This window comes from Vulpes vulpes, chromosome 14 (genome assembly GCF_048418805.1).
Source record: "Vulpes vulpes isolate BD-2025 chromosome 14, VulVul3, whole genome shotgun sequence".
NCBI classification, from domain to species: domain Eukaryota; kingdom Metazoa; phylum Chordata; class Mammalia; order Carnivora; family Canidae; genus Vulpes; species Vulpes vulpes.
In genome coordinates, this window is record NC_132793.1 from 46,588,602 (window position 1) to 46,604,211 (window position 15,610).

Consider the following 15,610-nt stretch of genomic DNA (forward strand, 5'->3'; position numbering starts at 1 on the left):
GGATGAGCCCTGGGTGTTATGTTATATGTTGGCAAATTGCACTCCAATAAAAAAAAAAGTGTTGTTGGAGACGTAGAGAAAAGGAAAACCCTTGTGCACTGTTGGTGGGAATGTACATGGATGCAGCAGCTATGGAAGATGGTCTGGAGGGTCCTCAAAAAATGAAAATAGCATGACTATACTACCTAGCAATTCCACCTCTGAGTATTTCTCTAAAGAAAACAGAAACACCAATCAAAGAGATATATGCACCCCTACGTCCACTGTAGTATTAGTTACAAAAGCCAAGATTTGGAAGCAACTCAAGTGTCCACCAATAGACAAATGGATAAAAAAGATGTGGTGAATTTCTGTGGAATATTACTCAGTCACAAAAAGAGAGGGCTTTAGGCTAAGTGAAATAAGTCAGACAGGGAAAGACATATACTTTTACACAGAATCTGAAAACAAAACAAACAGAAATAGACTCATAGATATAGGGAATAAACAGGTAGTTATCAAAAGGGGAAGGGACAGGTAAATAGGCAAAGGGCATTAAGAAGTACAAACTTCCAGTTATAAAAAAAGAAAAGAAAGAAATGCAAGTACATGATCTGACAAGTGCACTTACTAGGAAAAAAACTGGAAGACTGTTTAAAAATGGGCATCTCCCAGAAAATCTGCTGACACACGCAGGTATGCAGGCATCTTTATACCTGTGCCTGTGAAGAGGGGGTTGGGTTTAGGATTGGGTGAGGGGAAGAAGGTCATGAATGATTCATTTACTCAATCATCTTTATTGAACACTTTCTGTTCTCCACTGTGTTGAGGACTGACAGTCATGAGATGAATGAGACAGCCTCAACCCTAAAATATCTGTATTCTCTTCCAAGAAAGGGGAAAATATCTATAGATGAAATTAACCAGTCAGTTTTTATAGGTTCCAAGGGCCCAGCACAGCGCCCAACTTTATTCAGGAAGTTAGGTAACCAAGTTGGGTTTATCTTCATTTTTAAATGGACAAGAGAGGTTGAACAATGGTTTAAGGCCACAAGCATTAGGGGACCAGCCAGCTTAGAGTAGTCTTTCCATTACATGCCAAGCTAAGGTCAAGTAAGCCAAGGTAACAATTTCAGACTATGGAGACCCCATCTATGATTTCCAGTAAACTCAGTCTTGAAACAAAGGTGGGACTCACCTTTGCCTTGCTTCACCCCAAGGAGGAGGGAAATGAGAAGGTTCAGAATTGGAGGGAGATGTTGTTTTTGAGGAGGCTAGTGTTGATTCTGGTCATTGAACTAGCAATTGAAATCATTAGAGGATAGTGAAGAAATAAATTGAGAATTTCATCTTGGGGCACCTGAGTGGCTCAGCAGTTGAGCAACTGCCTTCATCAGGGTGTGACCCCAGAGAACAGGTATCAAGTCCCACATCGGGCTCCCTGCATGGAACCTGCTTCTCCCTCTGCCTCTGTCTCTGCCTCTCTCTGTGTGTCTCTCATGAATAAATAAATAAAATCTTTTAAAAAGAGAGAGAAAGAATTTCATCTTGTAAGAAACAGGAATTCTCTGATGGCCTTAGTGAGCATAGGAACAGAGAGGTTTGGGGATACTTTCCAGATGCCAGGCCATAGAGTGAAAGATGCCAGGAAACCCAGAAAGGAGGTAAAACAGAGGGGCCTGGACATGGATGTTGGAGGTGAGGTTGGAAAAGGAGATGAACATGGGAGGTGAGACATTACAAACAAGAGCCAACAGTAAATATGGTGCCTCAAAAACATGGAAGGGGAGGATGAGAGAAGTAACTCATTTTGTCAAAACGCTGGGTAGGAGCAAGTGATATCTAGGGCCATCAGAAGAAATGTCTGACAAGCATCTAAAGAGGTTAGATTAAAGAACTCAGGAGGGAGATGAGGCTAGAGGCTGGGTGGAGGTCCTCTACACAAAGGTGATGGGGAGTAGGTGTAGCTCTTAGATGGAAGAGTCAAAAGAAAGAAAAGCAGAGAGCTGAACCTTGGAGCCTCAGAGGGGCTTCCATGGATGAATAGGAGAATGATGAGCAGTTGGTTAAGGAAATGATTATTACAACATCAGAAGAAAACCCATAGCTGCATCATCATGGAAAACAAGGAAAAGAGTTTCAAGAAGGAAATGCTAATGAATGGTGTCTTCCACTGCCATGCTCACAGAGAGATGGCTGTTGGGTCTGTGATTCCAGGGTTGAAATGCGGTGTGTATTCTGATAACAGACTAAACAGTGGGGAGTTAAAAAAGAACAAAAGGAGTAAGCTAGTCACAGCATCACCTACAGACGACTTCTTTGACTACGTCAGCAGTCAGCACTAGGAAAGGCCTTGACAAGAGTCGAGGAGAAGCCCATGTGGCTTCAGTAGACAGGAAGATGGTCACCCAGACTCCAGTCTATCTCTAACATGAAACTGCTGAGAGATTTAGGGGACAAACAGCTTAAGTAGTGTGAACCCCAATTTTTTCACTTGTTATTTAGGAAATTTTCAAATACATTAGAGACAATGGTATATCACATCACTCCACTCCCAGAATTACCAACCCATAGTCAGTCTTAATTTACATTTACTCCACCCACTATATACCCCAGCTGCTTCATTGGAAGGTTAATTAGAATTAACCCATATTAAATCATGCCTTCCTTAGATAAATTTTTGAATGTTACTCTAAAAGGTACAAACTTTAAAAAGTATAGTCACATGCCATTGCTACCTATAAAAAGTTGACAATAATTCCTGAATAGGCCATACATGTTTAGATTTCTCTAATTATCTCATACTATTACAGGGCTGGGGGAGGTGAAGGAGGAAGTTGTTTTTTGAAATAAGATCTAAAAATCTACAGGTGGCAATTGGCTAATATATGTTTTCTATATGTTTGAATCTGTTAGTTCTCCCTGTCTCTTTTTCTTAATGATTATTTGTTGAAGAAACAAGGTATTATGTCTAATATATCCTATTTCCCACCATCTGGATTTTACTGACAACACTCAAACAATAGCATTCAGTTTCTTCGGTTCTCTAGATTTCAGTTAGATCCAGCAGTTTGATGTGGTTCATGTTTGATTTTTGTCAAAAAATTTTGTGTGTTTTCCATTGTATCACATTGGTAGGTACAAATGTCTTGTGACATCTCTTTTTGTGATGTTCAGATTGATGTGTAGGTCCATAGCCATCTACCTCACCCATCTAGGATGAATCTCCAATACTTTTCACATTGGCAGGGAGATACAAGTTCTTACTTTCTTACAGAAAATCTGATCTATTTTGATCAGCAAAAAATTCAAGACTCTACACATAGTAGGTCAATACATATAAAAATCGATATTCCTTTAATAAAAAATGTATATTCATATCCATGATAAACTATAGTTGATTTCTTTAAGATAAAAGCAAAGTTCAGAATGTGATCTGTCACTGACATTGAAATGATAGGTATAGAATCCCTCATAAAAAGCACAGTGATAGCGGTGCCTCAGTGGCTCAGTTGGTTAAGCGTCTGCCTTCGGCTCAGGTCATGATCTCAGGGTCCTGGGATGGAGCCCCAAATTGGGCTCCCTCCTTGGCAGGGAGCCTGCTTCTCCCTCTCTCTTCTGCATGTGCTCTCTCTCGCTCTCATTCTCTCTTTCAAATAAATAAAATCTTTAAAAAATGTATAATGACAATTGGATGTAAGCAGCTTGTTCAAACTGTCCCTCTCTGTGGGCCTGGGCACAAACTTCTGGAAACCCACTATTGGTAACAACACAGGTGGTACAGAAAGCAGGTTTTCCTTGTCATAGGGGCCTATATGAAGGTGCTGGCAGGGAGAATGGAAAAGCAGTGATAAATGTGCATTACGAAAGAAGAATTAACAGGATTTGGTAAATAATTAAAGAAAGGGAGAGTTGAAACATTGCCAATACCTTGACCAACTGACTCTCAAGTAACAAAGGAATGCGATTTGGAAATTTCACAAGAGCATGAAAACTGTCCTGCTGGTTTAGGCCAATGGACATCCCAACTGCTATTGCTCCAACTTCACAGATAACTGGTGTGCTCAGATAACCTCAGAAATGTCCCCAAACCATCAGAATCCACCCTTTCATCTCTAGATATTTCTTAGAAAAGTGCTAATAAACAACAAATAGACCCATTGCTCAGAGATATCCTAAAATGCTGAGTCATGTGCATTTTAAGGAAATAAAATATTGACTCATTCATCTGGAAATATTCAGATGCTTCAGTCCCTATGTAATGAATTGGTTAAGTAAATACACAGGGGAAGCTGCAACACCCCTGCACATATGAAAAATTCTGTAGAATAAGTCAGAATTATTCTTTCTGCCATGTAGTCAATATCATTAATGATCCGCAGAGCTGGGGGCGCCAGAAGCTTGAGCACTGGCAAGGGTCAGGAGACACATCAGGGGCCTACCCCAGGGTCCTGGAGGAAAGGAAGAAGGAAAGAAGAGAACAGACAGTGAAACCTAGAAAAAAGATCCGAGAGAAACAACTCGATCCTGGAACTGGTCCCCAAAATGCTTATTAGAAGCAGTATATTATAGTAAATCTCAGGAGTTTAGTTTAGACTATCTTAAAAAAAATTTTATTTCTTTATTTGAGAGAGAGCAAGGGACAACACAGAGGGAGAGGGAGAAGCAGACTCCTGCTGAGAGGAAAGCCCGATGTGGGGTTCTATCCCAGGACTCTGGGATCATGACCCGAGCCAAAGGCAGATGCCTAACCATCCAAGCCACCCAGGTGCCCCTGGTTTAGACTTTCAATGGAAAAGTCCCCCATCACAGAACCTATTTGTCAGTGGGTATTCTCAGACCAAAAAAAGCCTGTCTGCCAACCCATTTATACCCACATTGGTGCAAAATTACCTTTGGTGCAGTTAAGGATCTCACCCCTCCAGCTACCTCACAAAAAAGAGATCCAACACCGACACTGGCATTTGACAAGGAACAGTCCACATGGGAATCAGGTGTCCTTCGGGATGGCTGTGCAGGCTTGCTGGTATCTGGAAAGAGCCTTCCACAGGCAACCACAGCCTCTCAGGGGCCTCCTGCCATGGAAGGGCCTTGGGCTCCATCAGTGGGGGGCATCCCTATGGTGGGCCACAGAGGGAGTCAGGGATTCTTGGGAACAGAGACTGCTTTAAAGGTGATGTGAAGAACTTTGTCATGTCATCTCTAAGTGGAAATCAGTGGAGGGCTCTGAGGCCAGAGGTTCATGGCAGATGATGGTTCTTGTAAGAAAGCAAGCTTTGTGTGGCCGGAGGTGGTGTTTGCAGCACAGTAGACAGGAAGGAAGAAAGTGAGGAATGTGTGCTGAGCGGAGTGTGATCTCGGCACCTTTCCTTGGCAGTACTCGAGCCTCACTTGAGACAAATTCTTAAGATAATCATAAAAAAAAAAAAAAAAACATAGCAACCTTGTTGATGTTGGGATTTGCACTGGGATTCCAAATCGAGAGGTAGGGCAGGAGAAACAGGTTTGGATTTCTTTCACAGAGCAGGCAAAAGAATGCGAGTCCTTCTCAGCAAGGATCGGGAGCTGACGGCTCACACCAAATTGCGCCCCTTGTTTCCATAACCAGAAATGAGTCCCAAATGCATCACCAGCATCATTTATGTCCAGGGAAATTTGCAAAGCCAACATTTTTTTTTTACAATGGTCTGGGAAATTATTTTATTTTATCTTCTGACAAGAGAGAGAGAGAGGCTGAGGACAACAGATACGTTGGCATTTCCAAGCCTTCACCCATGTTACTTCCCAGGAGCCGAGGATGACATGCAACCACCCCAGTCCCTTCAGCATCAGTGCATCAGTGTAAAGAAGAAAAAGATGCTTCTGAGAGTGTGTGGCAAGTGAGCTCAGAGGCATGAGGCTCCGGATTTGTGGTTAGAAGGATAAAGTGAAGGGGAGAGTGCAATGGTTCTCCCGGTGGCACCTCCAGGGCACACCGACAGGCCAGCCCCAGCGAGCACAGGGAGATAAGTGGAGGACAACTCTTTCAGCTGAAAGTGGGAGGTCATGAGTGGGCCTCCTGGGAAGGGGACTGCAGGAAGTAGGGGTGAGGGAGAGAGGAAGAGGAGGCAAGGAGGAAGAGGAGCACCATGGGGCTGCTCACTGTCATCCCCCCAAGAGCTGAGTGGAATGCTCATCAGACCTGCCCCCAGAGGAGTAGCACCTACCCTGTCCCCTGAAGCTTGCAACTACCAGGAGCAGGCTGGGAGGGGTCATGCCTGCAAGGGCAAAAATCAACATTCTATGTCAATGCCAAGTGCATCCCAGCCCGTAGGGACTGCTCTCTACAGAGGTGATGAGTCTATGAATCAGGATCCAAAAGGAGCCCTTATGCCCCCAAACCAGAGAGGCCCCCAGAGTCATCACCCACGAATCATTTTCCTCATGTCATTCTGGAAGGCGCTCTAACAGGCCATGTTGGCCCTGCATACTTCTCTCCTCCCCGGTCACCATCCCTCTAAGATCTCTGTGGCTTCTCCTCCAGCAGGAGAGAGGAAGCACCTACAGGCTGCACCCCCGTGTGAGCCTCAGCCAGGTGGTTTCTGAGCCACCTCCCAGCCTGTCCCCTCTCACCTCTGCGTCTGGGCTCCCGACCTCAGGATGCCAAAGCACCTATCTGTCTTGGACACAGAGGAGGCAGACCTCTTTACTCTCAGAATCCCCATCTTTGCAGCTGTAATTCACACAGATGCATTCTCAGTTCCTTCTCTGTAACTCCAGAGGTCCCTTCCCCTCCTAAACATGTTTAGAGGAAGGGAGTCTGAGCCATGGGTTTTCCGCAGGTCACACACCTAAAGGAGTGTCTTCACAGAGCAGCGCTGACAGTCCACCACGGAGGAGGGGGAAGCAGAGAAATGGGCAGTGGCTCCTTCCCAGGAGGACACATCCCTCGTGGGGCCAAGGCCCACAGCAGGGCACGTGGGCTCCAGGATCAGTGCAGGCTGGTCCTCCCCTTCTGCCCGAGGGATCTTAGGAGCATGATTTATTTGCCAAACACAAGACCAGTTGCCATATAGATGGTGCCAAGATCAAGGTAAATGCCGTCCTCTTCAAAATTTGAGTCTCTGCCCTTGACCAACTTCCATAAGGTGGGTGACCTTGAGAATTACTGCTAGGAACATTTCAGAATGCTTTACATTTAACACATCTTTTTCCTACATCATTTTGGGCCTTTTCTCTGGAATAAGTATTTAAAACCCTACCCCTGCACAAAGTCTTCCTCAGAAGATACATCATTAATGTGATCTGGAACTGTTGGGTCACAATTCAGAGAATTTAGGGTGCCCCAGCCTTCCTACTCCACTGCCAACAGTAAAGTCCTGAGACCCGAGGATATGTGGTTTCTAGCCTTCACGGATTTTTCTTTCCAGGAACTGTAGCAGAGTAAGCTGCTATTTTGTTTTGTTTTGTTTCTGATACACAAGACATCCCAGGCCCTAGAACATGGGTGGCTAGCATTTTAATTAATGTTAATGCCTGGACTGACCACCTTCCTCCCCTAATGATTTTTAGTAAGGCGAAATAAACTAGCAAACTGGAGAAAAGCCATGTATGAGTGTGTGGGTTCTTTCTGGAAAAGGTACTCACCTGGGTAGGCAGGCCAGCTTCCTTACCAGGCTGTCTCCATCCTCACCAACCCCAGTCAATATGGAAAATTTCAGTTCAAACAAATCAGTTGTGGGGTGGCAGGGGGTATTTCTCCTTCTAATAAATAAAATAAATACTTCTGGGGATTCTGAATCAGTTTGGAGTCTCCATTTCCTTGTTACAGGATCATTTTTATTCTGAAGTCAATAGTACCAGAATGTGTTAAGCCACAATTTCACAACAACAAAAAAAGATACATGGCAAACGCCCTCAAATTCCTAGACTCTGGCCCTACAATCAACCTGATATTTAAATCAGTATGGTAAACCTCTGTTGGTTCAAAGTATAGTCACAGTTTCCCCAGAGATACTGTGTTTCTTTTATCTTTTCCAGTAAATTTCTTTTCCCCTAACCTTCATGGTTAAGCATTTTATCCAGTTTAAACGATGGGGATTTAAATTGCTATTTTAGTGGAAGAGGCTTGATTAAAACCTGTGTCCTCATCAAATTATTGGACAGTGGTTCTTGGGTTCTGTTTACATTAGTGTCAACCTTAATTTAAATTCTGCATAACTATATTTGCTTCGCTAAATGCATTCACCAGGAACAAACCACAAATTACTTTGCATTATGAGCAGAGTCTCTTTGTCTATTGCAAAGTGTTTTGAAATTAGCACCATAAGTAACTAGCTGTAAGTGTCACTCGATCTCCTTAATGCCTCATTAATCAAACCCCGTGGCAGCTGGTGTGATGTCCAAGCCCGTCTCATATAAGATCAGTATCACTTGCTCCTTGCTTCTGACCACAGTCCTTTAAACTTGATTCATTATTTGTGTCCTTGCCTTCCACTGTGGCATTCCTTCCTCCTCAGAGGCCTCCCAGCGTGTGCAGCTTTGTGCAGCATACCAGTCACATGTGCATTCTTCGCAGAAATTGGCAATAAAAAAACATTTCCCCTCTTGTGGAAATCCATGATCTCAAAAGGAGAAAAGTAATTTCCCTGAGTTACCCACAACAATTCAATATAATTTTCAGATCACTCTTAAAATGATGTGTGAGAAAAATTTCCCTGGGCAAGTTTTTCTTCATGTCAAGAGTTAGGGAGGAGAAAAGAAATTCATTTACCCAAGCAGACTACGATTCCTTCACCTGGCCCCAGTTTTCATAAAGGTGGCATACATTTAATCTAAGCACCTGATCAGAAAAGCAAGTGTGTTTGTCCTTTATTATGTGCTAACGTTTCTGTACTAAATACAGTATTTTAAAATCTGTGCTTGCAAAAGAGATGCATAACATCTTGTACTTGACAGTTTTATTGCGATCCTTACAGATAAAAAAAAGGTTATTCCATCCTCCATGTTTACACAAAAACATAGCAAAAGTAACATATTTTAAGGAATCCTTTTTTTCATGGTCCCAACACACATTTGCAAATGTCTAAATAGAATTCTCCCTCCCCCCATCTTCTATTGCTTCTTCCCTGCAGGGCAGAACACACACACACACACACACACACACACACACACACACACACATCTTTTAGACCAAATTTAATACTCACTGGCTTTAAAACTACCTAGCAGCTCTACTGGACAATGGGCACACGACATTTTCCAGGATGCCTTGAGCCGGACTTGGGCACATGGGGCAGGCGTCTCCGGGCAGGGAGGCCCTGTGCCCACCAGGAGTGGTGCGTGGCTGTCCCCCGCACGCGCAGGTGGCACACACAGAGCTCACCGTGGAGTGGCAGAGGCCCGACAGGTGCTCTCGTCTCCTGCGGCTGCGGCACGTGAGGCCCCTCTCACAGAGCACTGTCTCCATGGGAGGCCTTTGGCTCCATGGCCTTTCCTTCTGACCACCCAGCAGGAAAAATATACAGAAGGTTTTGTTTTTTCTTTTTCCTGTGAGTTTTGTCAGTGTGAAAAAAAACAAAACAGCATTGAAACTTTGTACTTCCCGCAGGTGGGCTTCTGGCCTGTGAACAATTAATGCAATCATAGTAAGCTGTGAATTTTCATTAGTGTTAAACTTTTTGCCTTTTCACCTTATAAAACCATTCAGGCTAAATAAACCTTATTACAATAGAATTAAGCATTGTGGCCTGGCTCCCAAAACCAACATTGGTGGCAAAACCCACTGAGTTGGAACACACACACACACACACACACACACGACAGTGCAAACCCATGTCAGATTTTGACTTTAAAATGAATTTAATGTAAACCAAATTTTGTGCTTATTTTTATATTATTACCATGTCTACTGTCTCTTATGGCATTTAAAATGGGCTCTGACTTTAAAAGAGCAAATGTGAAAGAACATTTGATTATATTTTAGGTGACATTTACTCTGATTAGAGGGGTAATTTATGGCAATTACAAAAGTACATTTTATGTTCATCTCCAGATCACCCTGTTTTTAACTCTGATTCCAGCAACCTCTATCCATTACTATCCTGAGCAATATAAGTTTGAAAAGGAGGAGTCCAAAATGATTTTTAGAAGTGTCAGATCATCACCAAACACAGTTTTTAAATTGCCAACTCAAAACTTTCCCCTCAGGAGAAAAAAATGAGTGGAAAATATCAGAAAGGGAGACTGAACATAAATAAAGACTCCTAACTCTGGGAAACGAACTAGGGGTGGTGGTAGGGGAGGTGGGCGGAGGGTGGCGGTGACTGGGTGACAGGCACTGAGGTGGGCACTTGACGGGATGAGCACTGGGTGTTATTCTATATGTTGACAAATTCAACACCAATAAAAATAAATTTATAAAAAAATAAACAAAACAAAACAAAACTTTCCCCTCTTTCCAGCAGCCAGAGAACTCTGATTATTTAAACCAAAAATTCTGCCTTAAAAGCCCCCCTCCCACCTCCAATCACTATATGCATACCTCCTCCGGCTCCTTTTCCCCAAAAAGCATTTCGGTCTAGCAAGCAGGACAAATCGCTGAACCCTTTTATAGAAATGCCCTGCAAAGATTATATCTGATCTCTGCTCAGATTTAAGAAAGAAAGGGAAAAATCATGAATTGGATACAAGCCATGTCACAGTCCTAGCTCCTCCAGGCCCGTCTTCCACTCTGTCATTCCATTCTCTCCCTCTCCATCCCCTTGTACAATAAAGGAGAGCTGAGCCTAACCCCCTACAGTACAGGCACCCCGAGATTTAGGGGGATAAGTACAGCCTTACTTAGCTGCGATGCTGCAGCTGTGCTCTTATCTGGCCAAAGGAGACAGGGAACAACAAAAGACCCCAAAGAAGGGACAGTGGATGCATGGGAAACCCAGTACCCCAGCATTGTGGTGCCCTTCTGCTGAGCAAATAGTTCAAACTGTTCATTCCCATCTTCTATTCTCTCCCTGGTACATTGTTTGTGCCCTTGCATTTCATTCTGCAAGGAAGGTTGCTCTCTGGGCCTATAAGCAAACAGTCCAGAAAAGAGCTAGCCAGCCTCTTCTCTTCCCGGGAGAACTAGCATTTTTATTTCGGCTCCAAGCTGTCAAAGACCTGGAGAGTTTATGTCAGTGTCCTGAATTAATTGCTTTAAGCTGGAGCAAGCTCCATGGGCTACCAAATGTCCAGAAGATGTTTATTAATAACGTTTCCTCCAAGATTCTGGTTCCAAGCTGTCCTCGGTGGTGGCCTTTATCCGGCTACCACCCTGCTGCCCCTGGCCTCTTGGGACTTGCCTTTTGCAGTCATCGTGACCAAATTTAGAATTGACTGGAGTGGAAAAAATAGCCACTTATGGAAAAGGACATGGATGGTGAACATCTTTGTTTAGGCCCAGAAAGGTCCCAGAGTTACAGAAACTGTGTGTGTGACCCTGAAGTGGGCCCGGGGGGCGGATGGGGGGAGGACCTGCAAGGATACTCTACCCTGGAAGCTCATGTTGCCAATGCAATTAGCAAAGGGAGCAGAATAAATCACATCCTTCTGCTCCCCTTCCCTACCTCCTCCCCCAAATGAAAATTCAGGGAGGCTGACAACAGGATGCATTTTGAAGTTTTCCTGGTATAAAAAAAAAGCCTCTTTAATAGAATGAAATAATAAACCAATTTATATACTGATATAAGACTAGGATCGTGAGTGCCATTGTGTAATTTTCCACTTGACTTTTCATTATCTACCTGAACAAAATCAATCTATATGTATGGGATCAACATACAATTCCGGAGATAAAAGCTGAAAATAAATGTGCTTTGCATATCCTGCAGATAAAAGACACAGTCCTTCCTACTGCCTTTTCTTCTCCAGAAGATGCATTTATAAAAGAAATTGTGTGTCAAGGAACAAAACGAGATGTACATGGCGGGGTATCTTGCGTGTTGACTCCTTTGCTTGAAATATTGATCCCACAAATGAGCAGTGGTTAATAAGTACCCAGCAGACGATATCAGGTCTTTTGCCCTAGTTTACCCAGAGCCCAGAGTGCAGTCTGGGTCAATGTTTCTCCCAACCAAATCTCCCCACCTAAAAAAAAAAAAAAAAAAGGACTTCCTCTATTAACATGGATTTAAGGCTGAGGACTTCAAGGGCTTTCTGAAGCCTCTCCACAGAGACAAAGCACACTAAAAAATCACATTATGTTAGAAACCCCCGTGCAGTAAATGGCCAGCTTGTGAAAGACACTCAGTCTTCAAAAGGAAAGGAGAGGTGATCTGGGGGTATTGGGGTTGACATTTTTTTTCACTTAAGACAGGTTGAACTCTGTGCCTTTTATACCCTCCCTCACCCCAATAATTGAAAATGGCACGAAGTACAACTCTCCCCATCCTGGGACCCCCGAGACCCGTGATCCCCTTTCTTTTGGAATGTGTGGCCATCAGCACTGCACACATGTGCTCTGGTGGGCAGGTGGCAGAGGCACTGGTTTGTGTGTCCTGGGCTGCTGGTGCCCCCCCCCCCCCCCCCACCGACCAAGTCCAGGGCTCACTGGGGGAAGCTGTGCAAGCTCTGCCTACCCCAGGGGGGCGCTCAAGGGGCCTGTTGACAGGCTGGCTGCACTCTGCTTTCCATGAGGCTGAGAATTTTATCAGCCCCCAAAGATAGGCTCACAAGAGAAGGGTACTAGAGCACTTTTCACCACAAGCAATCACTCCGTGTCTGTGGATTTTTTCTGGTCATTGGAAAGTAATAATGTCTCAAGATAGTCACCTACTTTCAGGACAGGAATTTACAAAAATTGGCCACTGGTCAGTATTCAGTCACGGTAAGCTTAGTGACTTCAAGATTAAACGTCTACTTAGGCGACCTGTCACAACTTCCATTTGCACTGCAGGGCAAATCAGCACTTTCTCATTTTAGCATCTTGGGTTGACATCTTCTGATGCCTTGTTGGTCTGGTGGTTTGGTACAAGGCTGCAAGTCTCGATTCTCATGTGCCCTGTGCCCCCTTCCCTTTATCCTGAAATCTCGCTCCATATGCATTCACAGCACCCATCTGGACTTGGACTATCGCCTCTCTACGGACAGTCTGCTTTTGTGTCTCATTCCTCAGTTGATATTCATTGAAAACTCAGAGAAAAGCATCCAGGAGCAATCTGAATCTGACAGCAAAGTTATGGCCTTTTGGGGACACTCTTGTGTTGGTCAGAGTTCAGCTTGCGGAGAAGCTCATGTGCTTTCTGTCACGTGGGGCCCTTAGGAAAACAGCGTGTTTCCTCCCTCTCATCTTTTTGCTCTGGTAGCTGGGAATAACACGTCTAGAGAAAATGTAAGAATGTGGCCAAGGAGAGTCAGGCAGTCATTTGCATTTTGTTTGAAAAGTGAACTGCATCCTGATGGTGTGTTTTGAAGTCTCTATATTCTCGCTAGAAAAGTGATGCCCTCTATGGCTAGAATATTCGGCCTCACTGAAGATATATTTTATACATGTTTTAATCACTCCCTGATTCAAACACTTAATGAGCATCACAGAGAACCAGTATAACACCTGAGCTTCATCTATCTTACAGAAAATCCTTTCAGAGTTTTGTACCCCCTGAGCTCCATGAGGAAAGCGAACACACGAGAGCCAGGGGTTCCTACATCCACAGCCACGCTTGCTCGTGCTGGAAAATGTTATTGCTGAGTGATTTTATAGTCACCTTCTCAGGGACAAGGCTCCACGCGAAGGCAGAACCTAACGGAGAGTCAGACCACAATCCATGTTCATAAGATAAATATTTACTAAACAGAAGGAGTGGAGTTGTTTTAAAAGGTATTTTTAGTAATTGGGTCAGAGTTGAACTATCTTGATGTTAATTCCAGCTGAAGAAGAATGGCTGGTCAGAAGTCCAGCAAATATACGTAAGTGCATACATTCAGATAAATAGAATAAGTCAAAGTTGGCATCAACTTTTGCTACCTCTGACATTTTAAAAGCCATATATCAACAGTTTAAAATCTTTCGAGGAGGAGACAGATGGTGTAAACAAATTCAGGAATGAGGGTGAGGGACGGATGCCTGGGTGGCTCAGCGGTTGAGTGTCTGCCTTTGGCTCAGGTCGTGATCTCTGGATCCAGGGATCGGGTCTTACATCGGGGTCCCTGGCAGGAGCCTCTTTCTCCCTCTGCCTGTGTCTCTGCCTCTCTCTGTGTGTCTCAGGAGTAAATAAATAAAATCTTAAAAAAAAAAAAAAGGATTGAGGGTGAAAACATGTACACGTTGGTCATCCTGACGGGGGTAAAAATGGAAAAAGACAAGCCCCCTCCCAGGCTGTTGGCACACTGCAGCCATGGAAAGCCTACCAGGACCTGAAAAATGGAAAAAAATTACATATGCATAAGGGCAGCCTGGTTTGACAGTATATCTGCTTTTGTATCATAAGCTACCTTATTTTTCCTTCAATAATTGTCTTGTTTTTCCCTTTCAGTGTGTACACAACATCTTGAAAAATAACCAGAGTACACAGTGTTCTTAATCTCCATCAATGCCAGGAGACACAGTGCAGAGCCTCACTATGTCCCTTCACTCTAGGGACATAGATTGATGAAGAAATAAGGAACCCATTTTACAGATGAGGAGCTAAAATGCCGTCCTTGCCCTCTGGGAAAGGCATTTAGTTTACCCTTCACCAAAAAGCCAAGCCAGGAATGCTTTTCAAAGCTGTTGTTTTTGCTTTTGGTTTTCGGAGGGCAGGGGGAGGTGGGGATGAGTACTGGGTGAAATGTGGCCCTCACTCAGAATCTCTTACACACCCCTCCAGAACCATCCACTCAAACTCAGTGAAGATAAAATCCCTCCTGGCTCTCTGAATCGTCAACACAGAAATCCATTCTGAAGAGGGAACAATCTAGAAAGAGAGGCAGGAGAGGGTTCTGCTGTGCTCTAAAGAAGCCATAAACTTGCCCCAGTACTTAAAATTTCCTTCAAGAAAGTTGTTTTTTAAGATGAAAAGAAAAAAATAACTGCAGCTTATCCACATTGACAGTTTGGAAGGTAAATCAAATTTTCACATTGAACACACACTGTCACTGCAGGAAAATTACTGGATTACAATGCTATAGAATGCAAGACGGCATCTCGACATGCAGCGAGAGACCCATGTAATTGCCTCTCTGTCTTCTCGTCTACATCAAGCTGTTCAAAACAATTTTTAATGTGGAGAACTAAGTAAAAAAATCAGTGAAATGAAATCAACATTTGCCCCATCACATGGTGCTTTTTGCACAGGTAACTTGCCAGGAGGTGGATCTCTGTTCATCCCGAATCTGTTGCAAGTTTTCTTGATTTGAAAGAGTTTTAAACTTTATTCCTTAAGTATATCCTTATTATTTAACCATGAAGACTATTTGTCCTTACTCATTTTTTTTTTCTGCCATGTTACTGTACACAAAGAGGACATAATACCAAGTAGGGAAACAAGTTTCTTCTGAAGAAATATGAAAGCAGTTGTTCTGTTACACAATGTGAGTAATAATGGCTTTATGACAAACTTCTTTAAAATAATATTATTCCACAGATGGAATGTCGGACGCTCTGTTTTGCACATGACTTCAGGCTGCAATGGCAGCA

The 15,610-nt window shown here is 43.5% G+C and overlaps 1 long non-coding RNA gene across 1 annotated transcript in view; it reads right to left on the reverse strand.

The window, feature by feature from the left end:
- LOC140595411 (uncharacterized) overlaps nucleotides 1–15,150 on the reverse strand; it is a 56,716-nt gene extending 41,566 nt beyond the window's left edge. Inside the window, exon 1 of the long non-coding RNA XR_011996996.1 lies at nucleotides 611–15,150. This is a non-coding gene — a long non-coding RNA (uncharacterized lncRNA). The remainder of the gene's footprint in view (nucleotides 1–610) is intronic.
- Between the last annotated feature and the right edge of the window lie 460 nt (nucleotides 15,151–15,610).